At 54.5% G+C, this 12181-nt stretch overlaps 1 long non-coding RNA gene across 1 annotated transcript; it reads right to left on the reverse strand.

Moving 5' to 3' along the window:
* Nucleotides 1-6359: 6359 nt before the first annotated feature.
* On the reverse strand, nt 6360-8818 carry LOC141952647 (uncharacterized). The gene is made up of 3 exons (XR_012631675.1): nt 8771-8818; nt 7027-7197; nt 6360-6457 (listed from the first exon to the last, which is right to left on the reverse strand). It is a non-coding gene; the product is annotated as an uncharacterized LOC141952647 (long non-coding RNA).
* Between the last annotated feature and the right edge of the window lie 3363 nt (nt 8819-12181).

Raw genomic sequence — 12181 nt, forward strand, 5'->3', positions numbered from 1 at the left:
TCTGCATGACTTCTGAGGTCCACTGGGAGGGTTTTCCTGTTTGAGAGATGTACTTTGCTCTTTGAGGACCTGAATGGAAAGTCCAAAGTTAAATTTCTCACAAATACAATATTGAAAACAAGTGTGTCGTCTGTGGAGTCAGCCAAGAAAACTCGCCCCTGCGACGCCAGGGAAGTGCCAGCGCAGGATCCGGATGAGGAGCTGGAAAAGCCTTCCCTGTACCCACATCTGCAACCAAACACCCACGAGAATTTCCATCATACACCGTCATGACCGAGCAGCAGAACATACGAGCGGATCACGCAATGGCACGGCACACACAGTGCAGGTCCACGTTCTCAGAGCCGCGAGAGACGCCTCGCTCACATCTGGGCTTTGAGCCGGCGGCTCTCAGAGGAATTCAAAAGCCGTGACGTACCCGTGCCATCTCCCTGAGCGTCCCCCCTGGAACCCAGCTGGGAAACAGGATAGTGATCGCCTCCAGCCACGTCTGTGAGCAGACAGAACAGAGAAGCTCCCATGAGCTATTTCAATACACCTCTGCAGGTCTGAACGGCCGTGAAGGCACTTCCAACACGGGAGTGCTCCGTGGCACTCATCCCCCCCCTCCATCAGGAGCGCTGTGCAGACAGGTACTGGGTGCCTGGAGCAGGAGGATCTAAAACAAGACATGCACGGAGGTGTTGGGAGAAAGGACTCCCTGGAGCTCGCACCAGCTCTAAACTCAACCCCAACAAGCTCACCGCTGGCCTTGCAGCAGGCACTGGAAGCAGCGCAGGGCCGGAGAGGCTGGCACAGACACCTTCGCAAGGCAGAGTGCTCACATCTCCGAGCCCAAGCCAGTCCCTCTCTGCCCCTCTTCTGCTCGGCTGAGCGTGGGCCAAGAGAGCGTTAACTGAAATTTCACAAGAACGGAATATTAAAACCTAAGTGCTCACTCATTCAGGGGACATACCTGTGCGATCGCCTCCAGGCCCCGAGACAAGATCCGGCCGAGCCGTCGGGTGGCCGTTGGCTTCGGGCACAGCTGTAATCAAGCACATTCCCGTGAGAGGTTGTGAGCTCCTTTGCCAGTGACCTGCAGTGACTGGAGGGGGTCAGGTGATGCCATGGGACCCAGACGTGGGTGGACATTTCCAGAGGTGCAGAGGGGCCGGGGTGACCTGTTAGCTGCACCTGGAGCCTTTCAAAATACTGTTTCCAGGCCCTGTGCAACAGCCCTCAAGGACCGGATGTATACATGTATGGCCCCTGGGCATTTCTTCCTGGGACACGTTTTCTGGGCAGAAAAGGCGCCCACGTGAAGACGTTATTGTTCACCTATCTGACGGAGAAGAGCCCAGTGACCAGGGAGAGGCTGCCCCAGCGCTGCCCCGTCTGTTCCCCGGGCTGTGGGCTGGGGCTGTGTGTCCCATGGTGACCCGGGCTGGCCCGGGGAGAGCGGGGAGAGCGTTGCAGGGCTGGAGCAGGAATGCTCCTGTTTTCCCCAGTGGACACCTCCCCAGGAGGGACGTCCCCGAGGCTGAAAGCTGGGGTCCAGCCGGGGAACGGCAGAGACACAAACCCCCCGGACGTGGCTGTGCCCGGCCTGGGGAAGAAGTGCTCCCGAGGGCTATTGCCCGGCTGCTGCCGTGCTGCCGGGCCCTGACACGCAGACCGGGGCAAGGCTGCCCTGGGGCAGGCGGCACAGGGCCGGCTCCAGGGACACTTTCTCACTGCTGCTCCCAGTCCCACCGTCCACCCGGGAAAGGCCCCTGCAGCGGAGGCAGCCCCCTGCGCCTCCGTACAGGGCATCTGCCTCCCGCTGCCCGCGGAGCTGGACACAGCTCGCTCGGCCCAGCCCGGCCCTGCGGCTCTGCCGGCCCTGCCCCACCATGACCCCAGCCCTGCTGTCAGCCCGAGGTGCAGTGGGTGCTGCCCCACGCTGCCAGGGCTGGGCGTTGGCCCTCATCTGCCCACCTACCTAATCCCCGCGCTTGCCATGGAGCAGCCCCGGCACCCTGGGCTCGCAGGGCCACTAGCAGCAGGACGAGGATCAGTGTGGGAGCCATGGTCCCCTTCACCTGCATGTGCACAGTGTTGCTGCTACTGCAGCTGCTGGCACATCTGATGTGTTGCCTGGCAACAGCACTACACACCCCGGCGTGGCACCGCAGGCCTCTGTGACCTCACAGTGCGGCCTCTCCCCTTCAGCCACGGCCCGGGGGAGGCGCTGCCCCGGGGCAGGTGGCACAGTGCCGGCTCCAGGGACACTGTGAAGAGCATCTTTTTTTCTGAGCTGACGGCAACAGGCGGCAAGCGTGATGGAGGGCTGCTGCACTGTGGCTGTCAGCTGTGAGCTGTGCAGCTTGTTCCCCACGCTCCTGCAGCTCTCCAGCACGGGTAAGGTTTTCAGGAGCTCTTTTACAAAGGGTTGCATTTTTTGAAAAATTGTGTTGCCAGACAATGTTGAACTTTGTGTGGAACAAGGCCTGAGTAATTGAAGTGTACAGAGGAGATATCCTAACCTTGATAAGAGACACATCCTGGCAGAACTGCTGGAACAAGGCAGAAAAGAAAGAACAGCTTGGCTGGGCAACAGAGTTGGGGAACATCCAAGGAGAAGAAATTGTCCTCAAAAGTCTCGTGACCATAAAAGGGAAAAAGGAGTAGGGGGGTGACTCCCCAAACGACCACCTGAGACCCCTGCACATGCGTAGTGAAGTGTTGCAACACCTGCATTATGGAAATGTAGTAGATAGGTGGAAAGGCGGAGGCTTCTCGAAAAACGTATGAATATTCATGGCTTGAAGGTACATAAAGGGTGACCTTTTGTTTTAGTGTGTGCATGATCCCCCACGCACCCAGCGCCGAATAATGAAATGCCTGCTTCTTAACGCTACATTGGTGTTGAGAGGTTTATTCCCGATTTTGGTGACCCAGTGGGGCTGTCCAGTGTCAAAAGCTGCAGCTGCTGGTCTGTGGGGGTGGGTGGACAGGGCTGGGGGCTGCTGCGAGAGCCCTGCCTGAGGGTCCCAACGGGCTGGGAGAACAATGTGGCACCCAAGACTCTCTTAACATGGGTGTGACCTGGGTTACCCCCCCAGCCAAGGCCGAAAACTCTCAACAGGGTGAAAGGGTGGGCACACGTGGGACTGGGTAGGTGCAGGGGCTGGACGAGGGGAAGGCAGAGGGGATCTCTGGCAGAGGCTGAGGTGGGCTGTTCCCTGTTGTTGCAGCCACCTTTCCCCACGAACGGTCCAGGCCCTCAGAAGGCTGGAGCCGTTATCACCAATGGAGGAACATATTCAGGCACGTCTCTGAGAACAACAGGTGGCATCAAGAGCAGCAGAAGTAGCTCCCCTGGTAACTGTCTCCAAAAAGGGCTGCGCTTTCCCTGCTGCAAGGCCCATCCCTCCACTGAGGGCAGCCCTGGGGGAAAGAGGGGATTCTCTGACACCCCTCATGAGACAGCAGCAGGGTCTGGAGGCTGGATTTGGGCTGGACCAACCTGACACCCAAGGGGGACTGCCTGGGCACCCAGAAAAGGCTTTCTATGTGGGATGTAAAAGTCCTGGCTGCAGACAGAGGGATCCCTCTGATGGCTGGCTCTCCCCTTTCCGAACCAGAGAGCGTGTCCTTCCCTGGCACAGTCCTGCCCCAGGACACCTCACCCCGAGGCGGGACACCTGCACGGGACACCCAAGGTCTTGGCTGCACTTGATTCAGGCCCAGGCTGAGCAGCTGCCCCTGGGACCTGCTCAGGGGCTTGGGCACAAGGGGCCTCTCCCAGCTCAGAGACACCTTTAGGCTCCATTGCAAGCAGATCCCATCCCAGGTGGCCGGAGCTCAGCCTGCGGGACTTCTCTGCTTCCTCCCTGTCCATAAGATCTCCCACTTCTCTTTCTTCCTCCCCGCATTAGATGCTAGTTCCACATCAGAGGGGAAAGGGGTGACTGTTTCCCAGGCCACAGTGGTGCCAGCAGTGGTGCCAGCTGTTCCCGGAAAGGCCTGAGTGCTGCTGGGCGCTGCTCAGGGGCTCCCCAGTGCTGCCAGGGAGGGGATGCAGCCACCACCTCCCCCAACATCCCCCACCTCTCCCACTCCACGGGGCTGTGGCGACACACTCACGGGAGGATCCCCAATGCCAGACTGGCTGTTGCCCCCGTTGACAGGGCGACTGGGCGTCCCGGCTGGCCCCAACACTGCCATGGCAACGGCGGGGACACAATGGGGGGCAGCTCCGGGACACGGGGGCAGAGGGGACAGGGATGCTCAGTGCCCAAAGCACCCAGTGAGCACAGCAAGCAGGCCCTGAAACCGCCTCCAGCACACCCGCCCGGCTCCAGCACAGCCACGGCCCCGGGTGCGTTACCCCGGCACGGGGCAGCGGCTACAGACAGTCCCTTGCTGACCCCGTTCCGCTCTCTGACCCAGTCCTGGGCCTCACCGTGCCTGGAGATGGAAAATTCCTCAGACAGACAGACCCCCCCCTCACACAGAGCTCCCTGCCCAGGTACACGGGTGCAGCTGAGACAGGGAAGTGGAGGAAGGACCAAGTCTCTTCCAGGCTTCTTCCCAATGTCCGGGCTTATCGGTTCCAAGAAGGCTTGCAAGCCAGCCACAAAATGAAGCACCAGCCATTGCCCCCAGGGGAGACCCCCGCTTTCAAAAAGAGAGCCCAGAAGTTGAAATTCACACCACCATGGATGCTCAGGACTGTGGAGTCAGAGGAGGTATAGGGTTTATATCGCTGCCCCCTCTCCATTCCGGGGGTTGGACATACCCACCTCTGCTCCCTCAGGGACCAACAAGCCCCTCTTCCCTTGCCAACACTCTCTCTGCTCCATGAGCTCCCCTCTGCTTTCCTGCACAATATCCAACTGTCACCAGTAAGCTTAGCTTGGAGCCGTCATTCCCAACTCACATTTGGCTCTCAGCTGGCTGCCTGCATTTCTGACTCCAAGAGAACACATGTGGAGCAGCCCAGGGCATGGAGAGGGGATCACACTGGCACACAGCCCAGCACAGAAGCAAGCCAGCCCCCTCAGCACTTCAGACAAGCCACCCTCCTCCATCCTAGCAGGGTCTGACCGAAGCAGGCTGCTGGCCCTGCTCTCTTCAGGGGCACAGGGAACTGTTGGTTCACGCAGGGAGCCACTCTACAGGGCTGAAAATCCTTCCCCCACGCCCTGGGAAATGCTGCTGACAGCTCTCATCCTCCTGCAGAAACACACGAACGTACAGCCAAGGGCAGCAGCAGGCGTGTGGCATTATTAACCTCTCTCTTGCTGCAGTGCCAGAAGGACACAGGGCACCATCAGCCTGCATCCCCCCGCAGCCCTGCTGCAGGCTCCGAGACAAAGCCCTGGCACAGGCACTGCCCAGCTCTGGACACCAGGACCAGAGCCCCTGGCAGGTGACACAGGCACATCAGAAACATCTTTCCTGGCATCAGTGCTGCACTCACCAGATCGAACCCACAGAGTAACTGGGCACAGCTGGTGTCTTGCAGAGGACACGGAGCTGCAGCAAAGGCAAAGACAAGGGCTGCAGTGAGGCCCCAGGGAGAGGAGGGCAGTGCTGGCACAGACAGCTTACACCATCCGTGGGAGCATTCCCTTCCTCTGTTTTAACCCATGAAGGAAGAACTCCAGCGCTCAGCGAAGGGACTGACTGCGACACTCAAACCGTTTTAGATGCTATCAAAACATTTCCTCCCAAATAACTGCAGTGAGATCACTTACCCAGCTGCATCATCATGAAGTCCCAAGCATGAATTCCCAAATGGGCAGCCCATAATCCTCTCTAATCCAAGCAGGGTTTGTACTTGTTTTCTTCTGAGAAAGAAGGGAAATAAAGTTGGCTCCTTTCAGCCATGTTTCCCCTGCCTTCCTCTGAGCAGTGCAATCCCACATTGCAGGGGAGAACACTGATTTTTTTGGTAGCACACACCTCAACACACAGCCCTGGGTTTGCTTTCTCCCTTTTTATTCCCACGTTTGGAATCAATTTTTTTCCTCACTTTCTGTTTATTTTACATCCCACTTCCAAACCCTGAGCTGGTTCTCTACTCCTTTTCTAAATCAAGACAGTATCTCAAATGTCTACATTTTGCACACCCCAACATTAGCGGTGCAACCATGATATCCAAGAAGAGTAAATTGGTTTTTCCCCACTGCTTTTTGAAACAAAGCAAAGTCCTTGGCCCCAACAAGTGTAATGCCTCCTAGGTTTTCTTTTTCTGTAATACTATGAAACCATTTAATCCAGCCAGCTGTCTTTGTGTAAATGCAGAAGAAAATTTACAAGCCTCAAGAAGTTAATCACAGCTCAAAGGGAATCTCTGACCTGGAGGTTAGCAAGGCAGTAACTGTGAGGCTGTGACTGCCAGGAGACAATGCCACAGGAAGATGGGTCCATTCTGGATGGAGGTTCAGGCCTGACTCAGCAGGGTACTGCCCTTAGGCATCTCAGCCTAAACAAGAAAGTGAACATTTGTCAAGGGCACTGATCACCTACACAGTTACAAGATGCTTCAGTAGTTGTTCCTGGGGCTCACTCTACCTTAATCCCAACTCTCCTGGCCTTGTGTTTCCTCTGGCAGCTAAAAACCACCGAAGTCTTCACCATATTGAGGGCAGAAACACGCTGCAGTACCAGCACACTGTAGGAGCAGGGCTTAGTGGCCTTTCACAGTCACAGAGGCAGAGCAGGGGTCAGCCTCTCCTCCTCCGCACCCAGCTCTTCTCCTCAGCTGGCAGGGTCCTGCCAGGACACTCTCCATCCCACCCAGTGCCATGGGGCACCACAGGCTGGGGAGCACCAGGCCCTCCACTCCTCCACCCAAGGAGGGCACAGAGCCTCCTTCAGAGCCCAAGCACATGGCAGCTCTCTACTACTGGGCATCTCACGCATTTAAAACCATGGCAATACCTGAGCACCTGAGCACTCTCATGGTCAGCTCCAAGGACCACAATAAATGCCACAAGTGGACCTTCCCTCCAACTTCTTCAGGCCAAGAAAAAAGAACTTCATGTGCTTTACCTGGTCCACCACAGCTTGGTTGGCATTTGCAGCTTCTGGCATCACTTGGCAGCTCCATTTGCAGTGGGACGGGTCTCCTTGGCTCCTGGCTTCACAGCAAATCGGTCATCCAAAGCCCCAGCAGGTCCAGTACCTCTCCTGCAGGCCACTTTCAAACACCAACACCTGGGTCTGCGATTTGAAGCAAAGGAGAGGAAGATTAGAAAAAACAAGAGCTGTAAGTGGGACACAGGGAAGGGACAAACTCAGCCCGTGACATGCATTTCAGCCTCAGCCCACAGGAGCCCCAGGCACAGTCATGGCAGCTACAAAGCACCACAGCGTGTTCAGAAGCAGTGCTGGGAAAGGAGCAGCTTGCTTTCTTTATGCCTTGTGAAGCACTGAAGGGACAAGCTGGTCTCCTCGCCACTGCCAGGCCAGCGGGTGCAGCTCCCTGCAGCACACGGGCTGTGCCAAGAGGTGCTGGGGCAGCCTGAAGGCACCAGCTCTGCTGGCCAAGGAAGTTACAAGGTGAACAGGCATCAAGAAAAAAGGCAAAGTGGAATGTGGCTTTACCTGCTCTGGGCAGTTGCCTTCACAGGCTTAATACAACCACGCAACAGCCACAACTGCTGAGTTTGAACTCAAGCAAAATCCCAAAGCAATTGCTGGATTAGTCAAATATTTGGCTGCATTTGTATCCAAAAGTCTTTTGTCAAAAAACCTGGGCATTTTGTTAAAGAACAGATACACAGAGGCCGTCCTGGGCTCGAACCTAAGCCAGGGCTTCATGATTTTTAAACAGGGCACCTAGTGCACCCCTTCAAAGAGCCTCTGCTCTCTGCCGTGGAAGTACTGTCAGACTCCACAGCTTTGACGTGATCGAGGTCTCCACGCTGACTCCCAGCACATCACATTTTGGCAGTGGGAGCAGAGGGGCAGGTTTTCATTTTCCACATAGAAATCGTCCAAGCTGAACTGTTAAACCAGCTCCTTGGGTTCTCCCTTTGAACCTCTTCCCACCCTTCACACATCCCAAGAACTACCATGAATCAAAGAGCCAGAAACAAAAACAGCCCCAAACATCTCCTGCAGATTCTCCTTGAGAGAAATCTTCCCACTCATGAAAAAACAGCTTTGTAATAAGCATATGGCCCCAAAAGCAGAGGGGAAAACCCTTCAAAACACAAAGCAGGAGCGGAGCCACTCGTGAAATCAGACCGGGTGATCAGAAACGCTGATCGGTCTGTGCAGGGAGCATCAAAGGCCTGAAAGAATGAATCTGCCGAGCCACTGGTATAATTTAAAACAGCTGGGGTTTTAGAAGACAAGACAGTAGCCACATTAAAAAAACAAAAATGAGGATAAAAAAATTAAAAGGTAGGCACCCCAATGGGCCCAGAAACAGCCAGGTTTGCATCTCAGTGACCATCAGCACAAACATCTCTGAGTCTCAAGGCTCAGCGTTGCAGGACAGACCCGCCCAACCCGGAGCTGTCAGCCTCACGGCAGAGCTTCTGTTTCCCATTACCAGGTCTGTTACAGGAGCAGCTCAAGAGGGTGCAGGTTTTATTTGAGCAGCCTCTCTCTGCCAAGGATGAAAACAGGGACCTGAGTACCCCAGTTATGACTTCTTCTCACACTGAAAAGTCTTCCTAGTGCACCCTGGCACCTGATCTCATTAAAAGGGAAGAGGGGGAGCAGATGGAAACCAAAAGCAGCTGCCAGCTGCCAACCACTGACCCCGTCCGACTCCATTGCTCACCCCACTGTGGCAGAGGCACAACTGGCTGCTCCTGGAAGGACAACAACAAGGCCAGCAGGAGACAAGGAGGATTTCAGGTGGGCAATAAACAGCAGGAGCAGATGAAGTCTTGGTAAATAAGAGATCCTTTGTCAGGAAGAAATTCATCTGCAATCAGGAAAGACAACACATGAGGACTGTGCCACGCCCGGGACCATCCTGTCCCTGCAAACAGGGAGGAGCGGTGTGCTGGCTGGAGCAGCCACCATGTCTCAAGCCTCTCCAGCACGTCTCTCCCTCCAGGCACCAGCAAACCCAGCAGCAAAGTCCCGGTACATGAGCTGGGATCCCCGGCAGGGCCTGCAGGAATCACACTCCTATCCCACAGCCTCTAGTTCAGGTATTCAAGCACTCCAGAAAGCCTCAGCAGACCCAGGTGATGTCCTGTAAGCAAGAGCATAAGAGAAGGTACATATATCCACCACCCTTCCCTCCAAGGTGTTTGCTTCATTCCTATCCCCAGAGCATCCCCCGTGGGCTCCACCACAGAGACAGCCCTGACACTTTCCCTTACAAAACCGCACGGGGACTCCCAGGGCAACCAGGCCAGAGAAGAAACCTTCCTCATTTCCTGAACCAACCCAAAACTACTTTTTCCTCTTTCCTATAGATAGAAAAAATAAAATCCCCCCCATGACAGAGGCAGCACCTAAGATGGACCAAGGGTGACATTAAAGGTCACAGATTTGCAGTCATCTAATTACAGCTCTGCCAGGGACCAGGCAAGGTGTTTGATCTCACAGGGACTCAACTTTCCTACCTGCCAGGCCAGTCCAGCAATACAGATTTGGGAAAAGGCAAAGTCTCAAGGGCAAGCAAACAGCTCACATTCAACACGGTGAATGCTACGGAGAGGCTTAACTATCCTCTCCGTATTCAGCCTCTCTGAGCAGTCTAGTGTTTTTCACAACATAGAGAATAAAATTTCTTAGTAGAAAATGGTATCTTTTACCAGACTAACTGGATGGGAACAGAAAGTTTTACTGACAAACCCTACCTTCTCCATACCCTTACAGCACGTTGGCTAGATCAGCATTCCTGAAAATATGTGCCTGCAGCAGTCCTGAAAGGCGGGGAAAAAAGCATCTCCGCTTGGTGGATAGAACTGGGATGCAGATGATATTGCACAGGAGAATTAAGGTATAAGGCTATTATGCATCAGTTTTTCTCCATCAGCTGCCTACAAGCAGGGTCCTGTCCCACAGAAGACACGAGGTGTCACACTCCCCATTTGCTGTGGGCTTCGATGCCTGGCACATCTGCAGCCAGGTTACAGCTGCCTGCCTCCGGCCTTGGCCACCCACCTAAAAACCTTGAAGAGGGGAATGGAAGGGCACCGAGCATTCAGCTGGTGCCTTCAGCCCTCAGCATCCTCCATCTCTAAAGAAAAACAGAGCAGGGCAAGTAAAATCATGCCCAGGCACCAAGACCTTCTAGAGGCATCCATCAGCTGACCTTCTGACTGAGAAACAAACATCTAGGGTTTCTCTTTAGCACAGCCTCAAGGCACAGACCTTCTTTTAACCCTCCCTGGCTGCTGTTCCCACCTTTTTAATCAGGAACTGGATGCTGATTTCTCCCAGACAGGTTCACAACACCTCGCTGGGCTGAGCACAGAAAGATGGCTTCTGTTTAATTTTCCTATGACTAGAAGACAGAGGTTTCCAAACCTGTTTGGAAACTTTTTTTTCCCCTGTCTGGTCTCACCAGCACTGGGAACTCCTTTTACAAATGATATCTCATTAAAGATACATCTGGGATTAACCAAGCCAGCTACATCAAACCTTCCCAAGGAATAGCTGGGCTGCAGGGGAGCTGATGAACCTCCTCATGGAGCAGATCTGGGTAACTAGCCCAGCAAGGAGACTGCTCAGGAAGCCTCCTTGTGAGTAACACTTCTTCTCCATGAGCAAGAGCAGTGACAGCTTTGCACGCTGACTCTGGGAGGCTCCAGCTGCTGACAGAACACAGCTCCCTCCTCCGCTGGTTTGCAAGCCCTCCCTCCCCAGGCAGAGGCAGCAGATGAGGTAGCCAACCTCCCTTCAGACAGGACATCTGAGTCTATAATGGCAGCTTCCATCCCTGGGCTTAGCTTCCTTCCTCTCCACAGCTCAGAGAGCTTTTCTGCCTCGTTGGACTCACTGGTCCCTCCCTGCCCTGAACTCGAGAGAGGGCCCTGGGGAGGTTGGACTGGCCCCTCCACGCTTTCAAGCTTGCTGGGCTGTATCTCTGTGCAATCCACAGTCCCTGCACATAAGGGCAGCCCTTTTTTTAGTCTCTCTGGCAAAGTGAGCTGAAAAGCAGCTGGGGAGAAGCATTCACTTGGGAGAGCAGGATTTCTCCTTCCCAGCGAGCGGCATTTGTAGGGCAGCAGACAAACTGGCTGACATTTGCCGAGAGCTCTGAAGGCACACAACCCTCCAGAAATGCCCATCGTTAGTCCTGCTGTTCTTGTCTGTCTCCCACAAAAGCTACGACACAAAAGCACAACCCTTGCACACATCCTGTCTCCCTACGCTTCTCCTCCTTGACTTAACTGTCCCCTTGAGCCCACAGAAAACTTTCAAGGCCTAGAAACACCTGGTATGAAATGAAAACAAAGGTCAGATATCAAGTGCAACCTCTCCTGGGGATGTACGCCCAACAAGAAACCCTCTCTCATCATGGTCATAATGCAGGTAAGCCTGAAACAGCTGCTCTTGAGGAAAGAAGCAGTACAAGGAGCTCCTCCCCAGCACATCGCTCCCAGAGCCCTGCTTGATCCCCGGGCAGGGCAGGGGCTGCTGCCAGCATGGGCTCCCTGCCTTCCCAAATTCCCCCCTCGACATTCCCACTTGCCCCAGGTCTATGTACAGGTTCATCTGGACACTTCACAGCAACAGCAGCTGTCTTTCCAGTCAAATAAATTCATCTAGAAGAGAAAAGGCAGCCAGCATCTGCTCCCTGGCAGAGCTTGCAGCAGACAGCAATATTGCTACATTTCTCCATGTTTTTTAATGCTTTTTTCTCTTCCTTTCACTCCTCATAAAGCAGACTGCATGGGTCATCAGCAGGACCAGGCACAGAAACATGGAAAAATTTAGGAGGAAGAGACTTTGGATGTCTCTGGTCCAACCCCTCTGCACAAAATGGACAATTTCAAAGTTAAAACAGATTGTGCAGGGATGCGTCCAGCAGTGTGAAATATCTCCCAGGATGGAGATTCCCCACCTCTCTGGATTACAATAAGCCTTTACCTGCCTTTAAAGTTACCAGATGTTTGTCCTCAGCTACAGCACAGGCTCCAAGAGATACTGTGTGTTGTGACCCTGCAGCCTTTGTTCTGGAAGTGAACCTCAGCACGTGCCTTCAAAGTCCTTGGCTCCTGGAAAA

The sequence above is a fragment of the Strix uralensis genome, chromosome 20, assembly GCF_047716275.1.
Source record: "Strix uralensis isolate ZFMK-TIS-50842 chromosome 20, bStrUra1, whole genome shotgun sequence".
NCBI classification, from domain to species: Eukaryota; Metazoa; Chordata; class Aves; order Strigiformes; family Strigidae; genus Strix; species Strix uralensis.